The sequence below is a fragment of the Tympanuchus pallidicinctus genome, unplaced genomic scaffold, assembly GCF_026119805.1.
Source record: "Tympanuchus pallidicinctus isolate F22 unplaced genomic scaffold, pur_lepc_1.0 scaffold16, whole genome shotgun sequence".
In the NCBI taxonomy this organism is placed as follows: domain Eukaryota; kingdom Metazoa; phylum Chordata; class Aves; order Galliformes; family Phasianidae; genus Tympanuchus; species Tympanuchus pallidicinctus.
In genome coordinates this window covers 19,366,116-19,381,813 of record NW_026294679.1, presented here as the reverse complement: position 1 = coordinate 19,381,813, position 15,698 = coordinate 19,366,116, and the positions used below count along the sequence as shown (strand labels likewise).

Here is a 15,698-nt window from a genome sequence, read left to right as displayed (position 1 = left end):
AAGCAGTTAATGAGAGCACAGTGTCACAGAGCATAGGATAACAGCATTCTTTCTAATCCTGCTGCTTTTCTCAGTGGAATGGATCCATAAGCAGCAGCTAATGCACGGTGATACGTGGCCTTTACTGACATGGAAGCAGGTTAATGTCTTCACTAGTTCTGCACATCATTCAAGGAAATAGGCCATGGAAGGGAAAGAAAAAACTTGTTGATTGTATGTCCTTCCTGCTCTCTGAAAGGTTTTCATTATGCTCTACCTGAGACACTCTAATAAATACACAGCAAATTCTCACAAAACTTGTAATTAGTGAAGTACGGTGTTCTCTGTGCTTTGCGTTCTGTTACGGTTATTGTTGTGAAACATTGTGCAGTACTTATTATAGACGATACATGGAGAGTTTGTGTACATTTGAAATATATTTAAAGCAAAAGGAGATGCCAGCAGAAACTTTAGAATCCTTTTGATTATGGATGCTTTATGGACTTGAAATGTAGGTGTAATTACTATTTTTTTTAAAGAGAGACAGGAAAGAATGTTGCAGTGTGAGCTTGGCAGTGCTGCAGGATGAATAGCAGTTTTCACTGGAAGTGTTTAGAAGGCCCTCAGAACTTGTTTGAATTCTCTGTGCCAGACAACTTCCACTTACTTTTCAGGAAAGTCTCTAAAATGCAGTTTTAGATGCGTCTCTTAACAATGTCATTTTAGGGAAGAAGGGAATGTAATTTTCCTTTTAGCAAAACAGTATCGATATCATCGTCTCTTAGATAGCTGTGTTTCAGGATGGGGATTTGATGTAGGAATTACTTTTTATTTTTTATTTTTGAGAAGAAATATATAATTTTCTTAGAGCAAATGTCTTTCTCTTTGGGAGATGCAGGAAGGTGGTTTAATAGTTTATTTTGGCAGTCAGTCCTTTTGCTGTTAACAGTTATCAGTTACATTCAGTGATACAATTATCACGTAAATTATTTACCACTTGTTTTTCTTTGTTCATTTTTTGCTTGTAATCAGTCAGCTCTCCTCTGCCTGTTTGCTGAACAATGTCACTGCATTCAGTCCTTGCTGGGGTAGGAACTGGCAGCATTCACAGACACAAAAGGAGGCAGAGCGCTGTCCCCTCAACCAGAGCAGTGAGCTTTTCTATGCTAAGGATAAGGAGTGACGTTTCAAGTTGAAGTGCGCAGGGAATGTCTGTAGGCAGAAGCAGCAGAACTGACAGGATCTTTTCCAAGATTACTCTGCAAAGGTCTGTGTGAGGTTTTGGGAGTGAAAAGGTGGAAAACAGCTGACTTCTGTGGTGTTGTGCCCAACTGAATTGCTGCACTCTGCTTCAACAAATACAGCTGAGCTTCAGTATCAGTTAAGGGCATCACTTACACATCTGTGTAACTCTTTTTTCCTCTGATAAGGGAATCACAGAATCACCCGGGTTGGAAGGGACCTCAAGGATCATGCAGTTCCAACCCCCCTGCCTGGCAGGGCCACCAAACGTACACATTCAGATCAGGTTGCCCAGGACCCCGTCCAACCTGGCCTTGAACACGTCCAAGGACGGGGCATCCACAACCTCCCTGGGCAGCCCGTTCCAGGGCCTAACCACTCTCCTTGTAAAGGAATGTATGTACTGTTTGTACAGGGGATTGATGAGTCTTCATCAATGAATTTTAACCTTTGAAATATTTTATCTCATCTCTATGTAATAAATCAAAAAGTATATAAAATTGTTTGAACACAACTCCAAAGCCTAAAATAAAATTTCTACTCAGTCATAGAATTTTCAAACACTCTTTGTTATGTTATTTGTGCTTTCATAGCAGAAAACATGAAGTATCTAAATGGTTTTACTTCAGATTTAACTGTTGCTGGTTGTTTGGGAAACTGTTACGCTAGCAGTTGTGCTTTTTTTTCCCCGTGTCTCTACCTGTTCACTTTATTCCTATGGTATCCATGAGAAAGCACAACGTTATTACAAGTTGTTCGTAGATTTCCCTTTCTCTTTTTATTCCTGCTTGTCTGGAATTAATTTGAATAATGGCCTGAATGCTAAATGCCAGGGCCCATATTGTTATGAGAAGATGAGAATTATTACATCGTCATTGCTTATAGTTGTGAATGGCCGTAACCAGTGTTCAAATATTTGCTTTGGTATAATGAATTTCAGCGTTTACTTCAACGTAACAATGGAAATGCAGTTCTTGGTTCATTTTCAAAGGCATATCCAGCTATTGTAAATAAGAAATTCTCACTGCTGTGTGATCTCTGCCTGTTGAACTCATGCTCAGAGCATGGCATCAGACCAGAGACTTCCTCTGAAGTTCTTCCTAGCTTCAGTTATTGTGTAGTTCTGGCTTACTTCTTCATCACACTCCTCTTCAGCATTTGTTATTATTTAACAGTGTGAGTCGATCATGAGAAAGGCAAAGTTTAGAAATTAACACAGTGCCTTTACAGATTGCTATGGCTTTATTAAGAGATTAGTTCCAGCTGGAAGTCACAGAGTTACAGTTACCTGCTTTACATTTCAGCATTAGCCTTTGCTATTGAAGGAACACCAGATCTCTGGTTCTCATTTGTGCCTTTGTAAGGACAGCTGTAGATACAGGGCCTGGCTTAGCAGAGCTGCTGGTACTGTGAGGTTTTGTTCAGCACAGCCACTCTACTCCATCAAGTCACGTTGCACTGAGGTAGGTGTTATGAAGTTTTCTGCCGAGAATGCGTTGAGAGCCAGCTGCTCTCCGTGCATGGTGACAATTGTAAAGTAATTTAAGAAATAATTTGCCACACATCTCCCCCTCTCAACATGATTCTGTTATTCCTTCCCACCTTGAGGACTGTGGATAGGTAGGCAGTAAATAGAATTTTGTGTAGAAATGATGGCTTGAGATTTCTTCCCTCTGTCCATTCATACTGACTAGAGGTGTAGTTACACAGTTATAATATTTATGCTATCATCCTGTGTTCTAAGAAACAACAACAAGGAACAAACGAACAAAATAAGCAATATTTTGTGAATATGAAGGTCAGTGTTGTCAAACTGAAGGGCATTAACCTGTAAAGAGCTTTTGGAAAAACTCTTGATCTTCAGGAGGGTGATAAACTGTTAATGAAAGCCTGATGACATGAAGGCCATCTGTTAAATTGACCAGGTGTGTCTTTAATCCTTCATTTCACAAGCAGTTTCCCATCTCAGAAGGAAAAAAAAGCCTCAAAGATTCTCAGAAAGAGTCTGCTTGCAACAGTAGCTGATAGGCAGTACTTTCTACTCCTATATGGAGAAGTCTTCTGTCCACACACTTCTGAAAAACTGTTCTTTTCCAGTCAACTTCAGAGGTGATTTTATGACTGATCTATGAAATCTTCCCCAAAAATAAGGCCTCATTTGATTATGTTGGCTCACGACGTCAGAGGCGGATGTTGGTGGGATGGCAGTAGGGGCTGAACCTTCCTGCCAATCTTCCATTCCGTGTTGTTGCCATGTGACACCATGGCGCCTGGCGTGGAAGTGCCTGTGAAGCAAAGGTGTGTAATGGAGTTCTTCCACGTGGGAATGGCTGTGCCCTTTGGCATTCACTGATGCTTACTGAATTTTATTGGAGACTGAAGAGTGGATGAGAGCACAGTGAGGTGGTGGGTGGTGCATTTCAATAGTGATGACAGTGGGGTAGCTCCACTTGTACAGGTGTTTATGAGTGCAGTGTGCAGGTTCTGTCTCGTGGGTGGTGAAAATTCATTGCTAATGGTGGTGGCTATGTTGAGAAAAAGTGTTTTGTAGCTGAGAATTCGCTCTGTCAAATAATTTTATTGTACTCTTTGTATTTGTTGTTGTTTCCATGGAAATAGGAGGTATTGCTTTTGGAGGACCTGCGTAGTAAAAACATGATAGCGTTAGTGGAGCACTACGCATACAAGTCTAGACAGAACTAATATTGCAACACTTGAATTCTGGCTTTTGAAACATGACATTATACCTTTTTATAGGAATAATGGGAACTTCCTGAAAAAGCTATTGGTCAAACAGGTATGTGAATCCATTTTTTCTCACATCTTTGCTTTTCAAAGCAAAAACTAGTTGCTTATTAGTTCCTGAAGTGTTCTGCCCTGCTTGCTATAATCATCCAAATCACTTTGGAGACAGAAAACAATGTTCTTCTGCCTCAGCAACATTCGCTTATGTCTGAATTTGAGGAGAGAGAGGAAGCATATGCATCTGTTTGTTATTTATCTGCATGTTTCTTGGAAAAAGCAATGCCTTTCTCTAATCTTCTTTTGACTTACTGTCACAGCTTGTTTATCTTTTGGCCCTGTTGGCAGATTGCTACATTTGAAATCATTATTTTGAAAACTGGAAGTTGGTTTGAGAAAACTATATCAGAGCCAAAAAAGCATATGGCATTCTTATAAAGAAACACATCTCAGTGGAGGAAATATCACTATCTTTCTGTAGTTTTAAGGCAAAATTGCTTTGGAAATTCTTGAGTCATCAGGGAAATTCTTCCTCTATTGCTGTAGATACAGGAGAAGTTATATGAAATTTTAGAGTAGGATGAAGTAGAACGGCACTTGTGATCTTAACAATAGCTGTTCTGCATCCACAGCTTGAGTAAGCTCTCTCTTACGGGCAGAAGTTCCTCTAGAGGGAATTTCTGTGACATCAGCAGCTGTTACAGCCTTAGGCTACAACTCAAGATTGGAAATATGGGCATTTTTATATTTGGAATCTGTTCTCTTGTGCTTTCTGACTTGTGAATTTCCCACTGAGTGGAGTAGTAGGAAAATGTGTTTGCTTGAACCTTCTGATTTCAAGGTATATCCAGGGTGCCAGCACTGAACGCTTTGTGTTCTGAAGGATGAGGGTTTTGTTACTGGGCTGCTTATTTAGCTGTTATGTTTTAGTCAGAAATGTAACTTTGCCTAGTAGAAAAGCTGATCTGGTAAAATCAAAACGGCGTAAATTTTTGAGATGTACTACTGAAAAGTAACAATGTTATTTAAGTAATTGGGGGATTAATTTTCTAAGCTTACATATTTGGACTTTATGCTAAGTCTGCCTCATTTATTAAGTATGGTAACATTAGCTTGCTTACTTGGCTCTTTCAGATACTTTGAAGTAAGGTAAAGAAAAACACAGAGAAAAGTAGAAGTGTGGTATTTTGGCTTCCAACATTTCTGAGCCCTTGTGCTGTGTTTGCTCTTCACATTAGATTTTTTTTTTCTGGAGCTACCACTATGGCTTAGAACAAGAATCTGCGTAGTCCATCGCCTTGAGCTGGTAGTAATCAGTAAAGGGCTTTGAGGCTGCCCTCCAGTTCACTCGTTTTATGCTTCTGAAGCTTTAAACTTTCACCATTCCTTTTTATTTATTTATTTATCTTTCCCCACTGATTGCCTCCCAGAACAGCTTTGTTTTCAAGTTTCACGGTGTTCTGTTCCCCTGCTTGCCCTCAGTCTTATGGTAGAGTTGTAGATAGTCATTCTTTTAAGTTTATACCTGTTGCTACTGATGTCCATACATTTGAGCCTACCTCCTGTATTTGATCCTACCTGCCTCATTGTTTTAATGCATTGATAGGCTGGTAAGTGACAACAGTGTGGATGGCTATTTAGGAGTTGGCTTGCTTACTTCAGGAAGGGGTTTTGGTTAGGGTTGCATCACTCATGCTGGTCAAGCAGTGTGAACTGTGACCTGAACAGTACCTAGGGAGAGATTATGAAAACTGAGGCAAATCTAGAATGTCATCTCTTGTTAGCCATGTGGATTTTGTGTTTGGTTGGTTTTTATTATTTCCAGCTGGCAGTATAGGGATATCCTGAACTTGTACCTGCATCCATAAAATAATTGTGTATTGTTTCTGATGACCTGTCCTGCACAAATCTTTATGAACTAAATTGTATTTTGACTTAGATGACTTTCTGTGGTAGAAAATTTCAGTCTGTGTTGTATTGCAAATTTGTTCCTCTATCCTTGTTTCTTTAACTTCTGGCCTCGCAGTTTCTTTGCTTGGCAGATCACATTATTGTGAAATAACACAGAGTCACACATGATATTGTAGACCTCCCTCATAGGCTCCCTGATTCTCTTCTTAGTTATCTGTTTATCTTTTCATGCTGCATGTTTTTCAGTTCTACCTTAGTATTTCTGGGCTGAGATGGCAAGAATTCCATATACATTATAAGAGTAGAGCTTTAGAAGGGTAATGGCTTTATGCACGCACTACTTCTTAATTTTCTGTGCTCCTCGAAGGTCTCTGTGAGGTCTGTCTATGGGATCTGTAACCTACATACAGTCTGATGCATACCAATTTTTAGCACAATTACCCAAAGTCTCTGACTGCAGCCTTGTTCTTTGTGGGGGATGTCAGCCATTACTGGGAGTGAATTAGTGTTTAATGATCCCACACAGCCTTTTAGGTTCCTTGTGGAAGGTGGCTGTAGTGAGGCAGCATGTTGTCAAAGTTCTGTCTTTGCTCTGGCTCTAGATTAATTCTTGCTGTGCCCAATTAAGCAGGGCTAATGAACATCTGTGTCTTCAGAAGTAGTAACGTGGGCAGAAGTTGTGTTTACTCAGTAAAATATAAGCACATTTCTTAGACTGATCTGTAGAAGTTATCTAATTTTTTAAAGTGTATCAGTTTAAACTTTTCACTTTCAGAGTAGCAAACTTTAAAGCTGTGGAGCTGTTGACTTATCTAAGGGGAAATTAATAAAAGTGAGAGCAAATTGACAGGTTCAGTTTATTTGGTGAATGCAGGCTGTTGCATAGGATAGAAATGTGCTGTTTTTCTTATTTCAGCAATCAGGTTTAGTTTGCGTTCAAACAGTTAAGCATGGATGAGTTGGCATTATGAGAAAAATGACAGCACTTAAAATTTTGGAGGAATGGGCCACTACAGCTGTAGTTTCCACTCTGTCCTTATTGCATCACTTTCTCTTCCAGCTTTCCCATAAATTGTGTGTAGGTGTTACGCAGGCTTATATTCACTGGTATGGGGGTTGACTTCTTCTTGTGGTACTGCTCCTTTGCTGGGATGGATGTCCAGAAGTAAAGCTTTCTCTGGCAAGGAAGTGGCTGAAGATTTATTCATCGTCTTTGTTACATAAGCAGGCAGTGTTCTCTTGGTTTGAAGTTTAAAATTCATTGACATAAAGTCAGCTCTTAGAATGTTTTTTCACCTTTTGTTTTTCATGGGAATGCTACATTGGTGCCTTTGGCCAGAGATCTCAACAAATTTACTCTAGCATGGTATTATGCAGGTAAGCAGAATAGAGAGACACAGAAGCTTGGTGTGCTGGAAGATGTTAGCACTGAACCAGAAATAGAGTTCTGGCTGTTCCAGTGCTGTCACATCGCTGGATGGGTGAGAAGAGGAACCAGACCTTGCATTGTCTGCCTTCTTACAGAAATAATTCATTTCTTCACATGGGGAAGTTTGGTATGTTGTTTTTTTTCCATTACACTGAGTTTTTATGAGTCAACAGATAATCCTGCTGATGTCTCTTGTGAGGAGATCTATATATAAGAGAGAATTTAGATTCAATTCAGGTGCTGACCTGCATATTTCAGTCTTTCTCTGGACATAGATTAATCAGCAGTAATTATTTCTGGTTGTGAGTTCTGACTATATATATGTATGTATAGACAGGATGAAGCTGAGCTAAAATCAAGTGTGAGCAAACATAGTGTATGGAGCTGAAAACAGATAGTAAATGGGACTGAATTCCAAATATGATTGTGAATAAAGCACAAAAGCTAATCATATAGTGGACTGGTGAACTTGATATAAAAAGAGCTCTTAAATTTTTGCAAGCTTAAAGATGATGTTAGGAACTTGCTTCAATGTCTCTTCCTACTATTCTTGTTTTCAATTGATGGATTTTCAATGAATGGAAATAGCTGTGACAAACAAAGCAGCAGTGGAAATCACATCTGCAAGGTGAGCCTCTTACCATGTTAAGTTTCTTGAACACATTGAGTTCTTGAGCTCTTGGCTGGAATTATTATATTAAAAAAGCTACAGTAATTAGCAGTCTATTTTAATTAAAAGAAAATCAGACATGGTTGTCTGGGTTGCCAGCCCAGTTTAAATTGGCCCATAAAGTGCAATCTAATAGTGATTGATGTTCGGTATTGCTAACAGGATCAATAAAAAGTACAGTTTCATTTGTGACATTCTTGTTAGTTTCCAGTATTTTCATCTTTTGTGTGCCTAAAGCAAAAAGCAAACAAAACCCCCCAATCCTACCAATTGAGGCTCGGTATTTGTCTGTATAACTTTACTTCATCCGGCAAATAGTGGTGAGCTGTAAATCGGTGACAGAATAGTTGCAGTGTTGGTCAGTATCTTAGTTAGTCATGATAAATCAGCATTTTAGCATCATTCTGCTATGGGAGGCAAACCAAGTTATGTCTGGAATAGCATTTTTTTTCTTTAATAGCTTTTGTATTCATACTATTACCTGGATTCAATCAGATAATTTCCAAAAGCTAAATATTAATTTATCATGTTAAGTTGCAGTAGTATTTCCATTCTTCAGTGTTAAACTGGCTAGATTTTTTTTCTGCTTTTTAAGAAGCATTACCATAAAATTCTATAGTGTGTCTGACAAAGAGTAGGCAATCTTAGGAGGGCATCATTTTGTATTAATTTGCAACTGTATTACTTTGTCCTTTTTTTTTTTTTTTTTTTTTTTTTTTTTTTGGTCTCTGCTGTTTATGCCAGGGTGGGAATTTTATTTTTTTTTCAGTAAAGAATTAGAAGGCTGTGAGTATGTGTCGCACTCACAGAAGATAATGAAGGGCTTTCTGGTTTGTATAATCATTGTATGCTTTTGTGAAAAGGAAATAAACAGTTTGGGTTCGTGATAAATAGCCTTCCGAAGACTTGAGAAGGCTGGGTATTTGTCATCTGGCAGAAATCAGCAGAGTTGTGCTGGAGCTGCTGCTGTCTTTAAACTTGTGTCTTCCTGCTCTTTGTTGCTATTTTGGAATAATGGAATCGCACGTCTAAATCTCAGGCTGCCACATTCGCATATTCTGTAATGAGGCTGTGTTATTATGTAGTTACGTTTTGGGTGATGGCAGCGAGAAACATTCCTAAGTGCAGTGGTGAAACAATGCAGGAATGTACAGAAGGCGCTGTGCTTTTGTGCGGTGTGCACTCAGAATAAATAGATTGGTAGAGCCAAAACATCTGCAGTATCATCAGTGTCAGGTTTTAATCTAGTCTGTATTTGCAGTCCCATCTTCAGTGTTCTGCTGAGTGCAGACTCTGTATGGCCTTTGAACTAGAGATAACCACCCAGACCAGACGTGCCTGCTCTGCCCTTCCAGGGAGGCCTGCTGGGCCTGTGGGCTGCTCTGTGCTGCTCTGTGCTGCTGCCAGCGTGGTTCTGCCTTCATGACTCTGGAGTGTCACTTTTTTTGGATAGGCAGCATGATTTTGTAAGATGTACTTGATGGCACGTACTGTGAAAATGTCTTCAAAACATAAGCAGAAGAGAGATATAAGTGAACAGCAGTTAGCACAAGAAGAAAATAAAAAGCAGAGAGGACATGTAAGTTGGATGGCAAGTCCATAGCTAGCCATAGCACTTGCACAAGTTGTTTGTTAGGCTGTACCTGTGAATTGCATCCTGTGACATATTTAAAACAAACAAAAACCCTCTCTCCCCAGTTGACCAAAGTTACCTCAGTACCTGTAGCTGTTAGTGAAGATGCTGGAAGATGTGAAAATGAAAAGCAGAGACAGGGAAGGAGGCACAGAAAATTATATAGACTGTTCCTTGTCTTCAGCATTTTGAGCGAATTATTGTACTAAACTCATGTAAACAGTACAAGCCTCTGAAAGACAACAACACATGAGTTAGAGTCACCAGAAGTTTAGAAATAAATCATTACACCAGTTAAATTTAACTGTTAACCATTAACATGGTGAATTGACAAGAAAATGTTAATGAATGTTAGTATCTTAATCTTATGAGGTCTTCAACACTTTTTCATGCAGTAATCTTAACAAGTGAAGAAACATGTCCTGAAAGGAAGTACAGTAGAGTAGGAGTGAGATGTGTTGCATGACTGTGCCCAGTGGGTGGCTATTAATGATTGTCTGTCAGAATGAAATGCAGTATTGAATGGGGATCCAGCATGGTCTGCTGCATCTGTTCTTGTTCTGGTTCACTTCAGTGTTTTCATTAATGACCTTGGTGACAGAATAGAGAGTATGCTTACCAATTTTCACTAAAAAATGCCCCCAAACTTAAAGGGAAAGCAGATATATAGGGCATGAGTCCAAAATTTATTTGAAGAAAATTGAGACAAATAAAGAAGAGCAGATAAGTACTACTAGGTAACAGAAATCGTGAAATACGTGAATACAGAGCAGGCAGCAAGTAAATAGGAGGCAACTCTGAAGTTCTTACCTTTGTGGGAGGGGACGCGTTGCATTAGGAGGGCTGAACGTGAATGTAGCATTTAAAACATAGAACAGTATCTTTTTATTACAGAGAAGACTTCGGTGGAAGCATTGTATCTGGTTTGGGCAAACCGTTCAAGAAGGCAGAGCTCAGCTAACCGGAAGCAGAATCTTCAAATTATTTATTCAATAAAATATATTTATTTTGTGAGTGTGGAAAATTGAGTTTAAAAAAATTGACAAATGATTTGAATATGGGAGAAGGAGAGGTGTGCAAGGTCCAAGAAAAGAACTGATAAGTGTAATTTTTTTCAGTGTGTATAAAGGCTGAGGGAGGAGATTTTGAGATGCAAGACCCTGAGAGGCAGGGCAAGACAAATTCACCTGAAAATTTCCAGTTAGGTCTGGGGCAAGGAGCAAAAGATCCTGTTGCTAAAATAATTGTTGCTTCTCATAAGACATTTTCTTTAACTGTGTTTGGAATAACACTATTTTAAAACTGATCAATGCTAGATGTGGATATTTCTTGGCTGTTTTTCACATTAGTGATTTTAAAAACTGAACATGTTATGAATGGAGGTGATTTACTGGAGACAGCACCCCGTAGGCACACCTATGATGAGGACAGCCTCCCTACTGCTGGTCCTTCTGCTTTTAAAGTCTCCTCCTAACTCAGCAGCCTTCACTTTGGTGTTGTTGGCTGTGTCTAGGTGCATCACACAAGATTTTCAGCTTTCTCTTCCTACACTGTGATCTTGAGAAGCATAGTTAATATTAACTTATATTTCATTCTCATTTTCATAATGACTTCAGTTGTCAGTCCAGCACTTTGGGGACTCAACATATAATTATCATAAGAAAACAAGGAGTGTACTATAGGTAATTGTTTTGTTTATAACATCATTCCCAATTTCCATTGCGAATTTCTCCACTGAGAAATGAGCGCAGCCTCGGTTACCTGAGGCTGTAACATGTGTTGTTAGCATACTTCAACTCTCTATTTGCATTATTATACCCTAGAACACACTTCTTTAATCATCACAGTTGGAAATTACCTTGCTTAGCAATTTTAGTTCCTATTTTCTCAAACAAAAATAAGTGATTGCATGAGTCGAAGCCAACAGTCTGTGTGCAGTGTAGCAAGCCAAACCTGACTTCTGTGCCTGAGAGTGGAATTTGCATCAGCTTCAAGCAATTTTTAATGGAGCTTTTTGTTTAAGTATGAAGTGAATTCCATCGTTCCAGTGTTCCTTCTATTAACTCACTGTGTGTTGCTTTCAGTTAACTTTTTTTTGCATTTGTTTTTGTATTATTACTTCACTGCCATTTTGAGATGTTTTAGTGTGGGAACATGGAAGTTTTTACAGCTGGACAAGAGGTGAGGAGCGGCCTTTAAATGCAGGGGAGGTGTCTGATGTGGAAACTTTATGGGCCAAATGTCTCATAACATCCTACAGAGTTTTTCCTTCTTTGCAAATCTTGCTTTTCAAGCTGGATGATTGTGTTATCTGCAAGGGAACTTATAGCTAACACTGATAATTTAAATGTAGCTTTCTAGTTTCCCAACAAATACATGGGGAAGAGCACATAGACCTGTGCTTGTTCAGACTCTGGTCATATTTAAATGGTGTTCCTTTAAACTGTGAAAACCAGGCATTGTTACTCTTAAATTGAAAATTTAGAGCTAACCATATGAATCTAGCAAATGATGTAGATACTTGGAATATATGCCTTACTGTAACAGAATGCAAGGTAACACTGCTTATTGCTGATGGATTAAATTATCTTTCAAAGATATACAAAAAAATGCTGAAGTCTCTGGGATTACTCCAATAGTATGCTCTGGTTTAAGAAGGATGAGATGGCTATGTAGGAAGAATATATAATAGATACATACCATAGTATAGAAAATGACAAGATGTTGCACCTCATGGACTAGCTCTGAGCAGTACTGATGCTTTTGGATACAGATGGAAAGGCAGCATTTAGCGCAATTTGGAGGACCCGAGTGAGAAAGCTCAGGGCTTAGGAGCGCAGCAACACTGCCAGGTTGTGCCAGCTCCCAGGGTCAGGCACGGGCAGCTCCTCCTGTTCCTGGCAGCCAGGAGCACTGCAGCAGCAGAGGGCTGCTGGTCATTGACTAGCCTTCTTAGTGCTGGGTTCTGCGGCAGGGAAAGACAATGCTGAGCTGCATTTGATGTGACCTAAGTATGCTATACAGCGCCTTTGGTCTGAGCAGTAGGCAGGGACCAAGAGAGGTTTGGAGCAACGGTGAAGGTTTGTTAGGACATGGTACAGGACAGCTTAAGGCCTCTCTGCAGTGGTCAGTACAGCAAAGCTTTAATACCAGTTTAGACTTCCCACAGCGTTTGCATCACAGAAGGGCGTTTCTGCTCTCAGATGCTACGCAGCAACCTGGCATTTTTCTTTCTTTTTGTTAAATTGCAACACTAGGATACATAATAGAAGCTTTATTTGTAAGCATAATTAAAGTATGATGTTAACAAGACTCTGCAGAATTACAGTTCAAACTTGCAATTTAGTGAAGGCTCAAAATATCTGAAGTTTGAGTAATAGACTTCAACTGAGAATGAAGGAAGGTCAACACTTAACAGCGCAGTGGGCATTGATACACTTCCAAAATGGGATGTGGCTTACCTTTATTGCAAGAATATTAATGCTTGATATTGATAGTTGATGGATGTGAAAAATGAGTCAGTAAATTTGTCAGATTTTTGTAGTTTCCTGGCTGTGACTGCTTCTTTGCGTGCAGACCACCATGCTAAATTGCACTGCTCTGTTACTGTTCAGCAGTGTGAGGGCTTGTTATGCACATAAACATGGACTCTGAGACAGATACACCCATGTTCAGTGTAAAGTGGAGTTTGAACTGCCGCCTTGCAATTAAGGTAAATGGGTTAGAAACCTAGCAGCTAGTGCTCTGAAATGACATTTACTTTTTTAGGCTACGGACATTTGGAATACTATCAATAATTAAAGTTTTTTTGTTTTTTTTGTTTTTTTTTTTTTGGAAATATACTTGAAAATAAAACCCCACTGAATGTTTACTGTTGATGTGTTGTAGAGTGAGATGCCAAATCGAAACTCACTAACGAGCAGCCAGCCCAGCTTTCAGTGAACATTGTTTCTTGTAATTATAGTGTAGATACAACTGATCATTCCATGCTGTTTCTCAGTTTTGAATGATAGATGAAAGAGCAAAAAGCTTTTTTTTTTTTTTTTTTTGTTTGAGCCAAGAGAGCTGAGGATGATATCTGCTGGTTCTGAAAGTGTTTTAACATTTGCTGTTTACAGTCAATATCAATTCAATTAAGATGATTTAACCACTTAAAAAAATAGCATTAGCATATGTCAACATAAAACCATGGGAGCATGTAACTTCTGTCCAAGTGCAAGAGGAACATCTTTGATGTGAGGATATAACATAGTGTCCCAAAGTGTAGCTTGGCCAGCACTACTTGAAGGCCAGCGTTGATCTGGATAGGTGTAGCTATGACTGATGGTAGAACCAAATTAGTAGGGAGACTTCTGCAGAATCAAGAAATTGTTTGGAAATAATTTTTCTGTGTTAGTTGGCCAGTGGGTGATGTTTTCTCCTGTTGTGGTTTTGTCTTTGACAAAATGTGTGAGAACTGGGGAGGTAAGGCACGTTGCTTGGTGCTTTGCTGGTGAGGTGTTGGAGCAGGCACAGCGGACCAGGTTTGCACAAAGCTGCCCTGGCTGCTGGAGGAGATGGCAATTAATCCTGGGAGGCAGTCTGGTCCAGCAGTGCCATGCTAATTGTAGTGAAATTAAAATAATAACTTTAAAAAGTGCCCAAATGGCTGCAGGTTGATAACAGTCAGCAATTTCTCCTTGGCGTGAGAGAGGCTAATGTGCTTTCATGATCAGGTATATTGCAATGCAACATTTTCTGCGTTGATTGGCAATAAAAAGGTGATGCAGTAAGGGGACTACTGGTTGTCTTCAGATTTGATTCTTGCATAGGAAACCTTTGTATCAGTAGCTGCCATTTCCCACTTCGTGTTCCGTGGCACGTGTCTCGGTGCTGGTTCTCAGGCTGTCGTCCTCTGGCACGTTTCTGTGATAGAGGTGATGGCTGAGCAGGGCGGGGCAAGAGTGTGATTGGTTCTGGTTAGGGAAGGGTGCAGGAACAGCAGGTTGATTTGTGCCACTTACTGTTAGAGCGGTGCTCACGTGCCAGCTTGCGGCTGTGCGAGCCCGCAGTTGTCAGTTCTGTGCCATGCTGAGCTGGTTGATTCCTTCTGGAAGCAGCACAGTGCCTGTCTGACATAGATGTGAGCGGTATTTTCTGCTCGTGGCTCTACACCTGACCCTGACAGCACGCCAACAGGCGCTGCCTTTTGGGGGCATAAGGGAACAAGCGCCTTCAGTTGCTTCAAGAATCGCCGCTCTCGGGTGTGGTGTCAGAGAGGTGCGCCCGGCTTGAGGGTTTCCTTTCGAGGAAACGAGATAAAAAAAGGGGAGGCGATGCATGCGGTATCCTGCCACCACCTCTCAGGTGTGCAGCCGCGCAGCCCCCAGCGAGCCGCCCGGGTGGCGGCGAGGAGCGCGCAGCGGGGCTTCCACTGCTCGACCTTTCCCGGCGCTGCGGGACTCGGGCGGAGCTTCCCGCAGCCGCGGGCCTTCACCCGAGCGGGCGCGGCCCCTTTAAGGCGCGACCTGCCCTGGGATCAGGTGCGCGGCCGGAGGGGTGACGTCACCCTGCCAGAGGCGGGGCTGAGGCTGCCGCTCCCGCGCTCCCCGCGCCGCGGGAAACGGCGGAGGCTGCGCACGTGTGCGCGGTGCGGCCGGGCCCGGCCCGTGGGTGAGAGCGCGGGGCCGTGAGAGGGAGCGCCGGCGGTAGAGGGGGCGGCGGGAGGTGCCGGCGCCGGTGCGGCGGGAGATGCCGGTGTGGGGCGCGGTCCCGGAGGTGCTGAGCGCGGCGGGGTCGGGCGGTGCGGCTGCGGGTGAAGAAGGCGATGGAAGCCCCGGAGGGTGCGGGAGCTGTAAGGGGCGGGAGTGGGGCGGGAGGGCTCCTCTTGCGGGTCCGCTGCAGCCTGTGCTGGTTCTCGTGAACGGGTTTCTGCGGCATAGCGGCGTTGTGCTCGCTGCTATATAAGCCAGCGAATGATTTTCTCCTTCAGAAAACTACAGTGACAGAACGTGCTTTGTGCATGGCGCCTAATTATTTTTTTCTCTCTTTCTCTGAATGTTTACATATATGTATGTATATATGTGTATATATGCATTTTCTTTGTACGGCCA

At 41.3% G+C, this 15,698-nt stretch overlaps 1 protein-coding gene across 5 annotated transcripts in view; it reads left to right on the top strand.

Moving 5' to 3' along the window:
* Positions 1-15,698, top strand: part of USP54 (ubiquitin specific peptidase 54) — a 95,382-nt gene that overhangs the window by 5,192 nt on the left and 74,492 nt on the right. The window contains exon 1 of one of the 5 annotated variants that reach the window (XM_052676685.1): positions 15,145-15,258. The exons of the other annotated variants lie outside the window; for them this stretch is intronic. The gene's annotated coding sequence lies outside the window, so the exon portion shown is untranslated. Of the gene's footprint in view, positions 1-15,144; positions 15,259-15,698 lie in introns of those variants that run through there. 5 annotated transcript variants of the gene reach the window in all.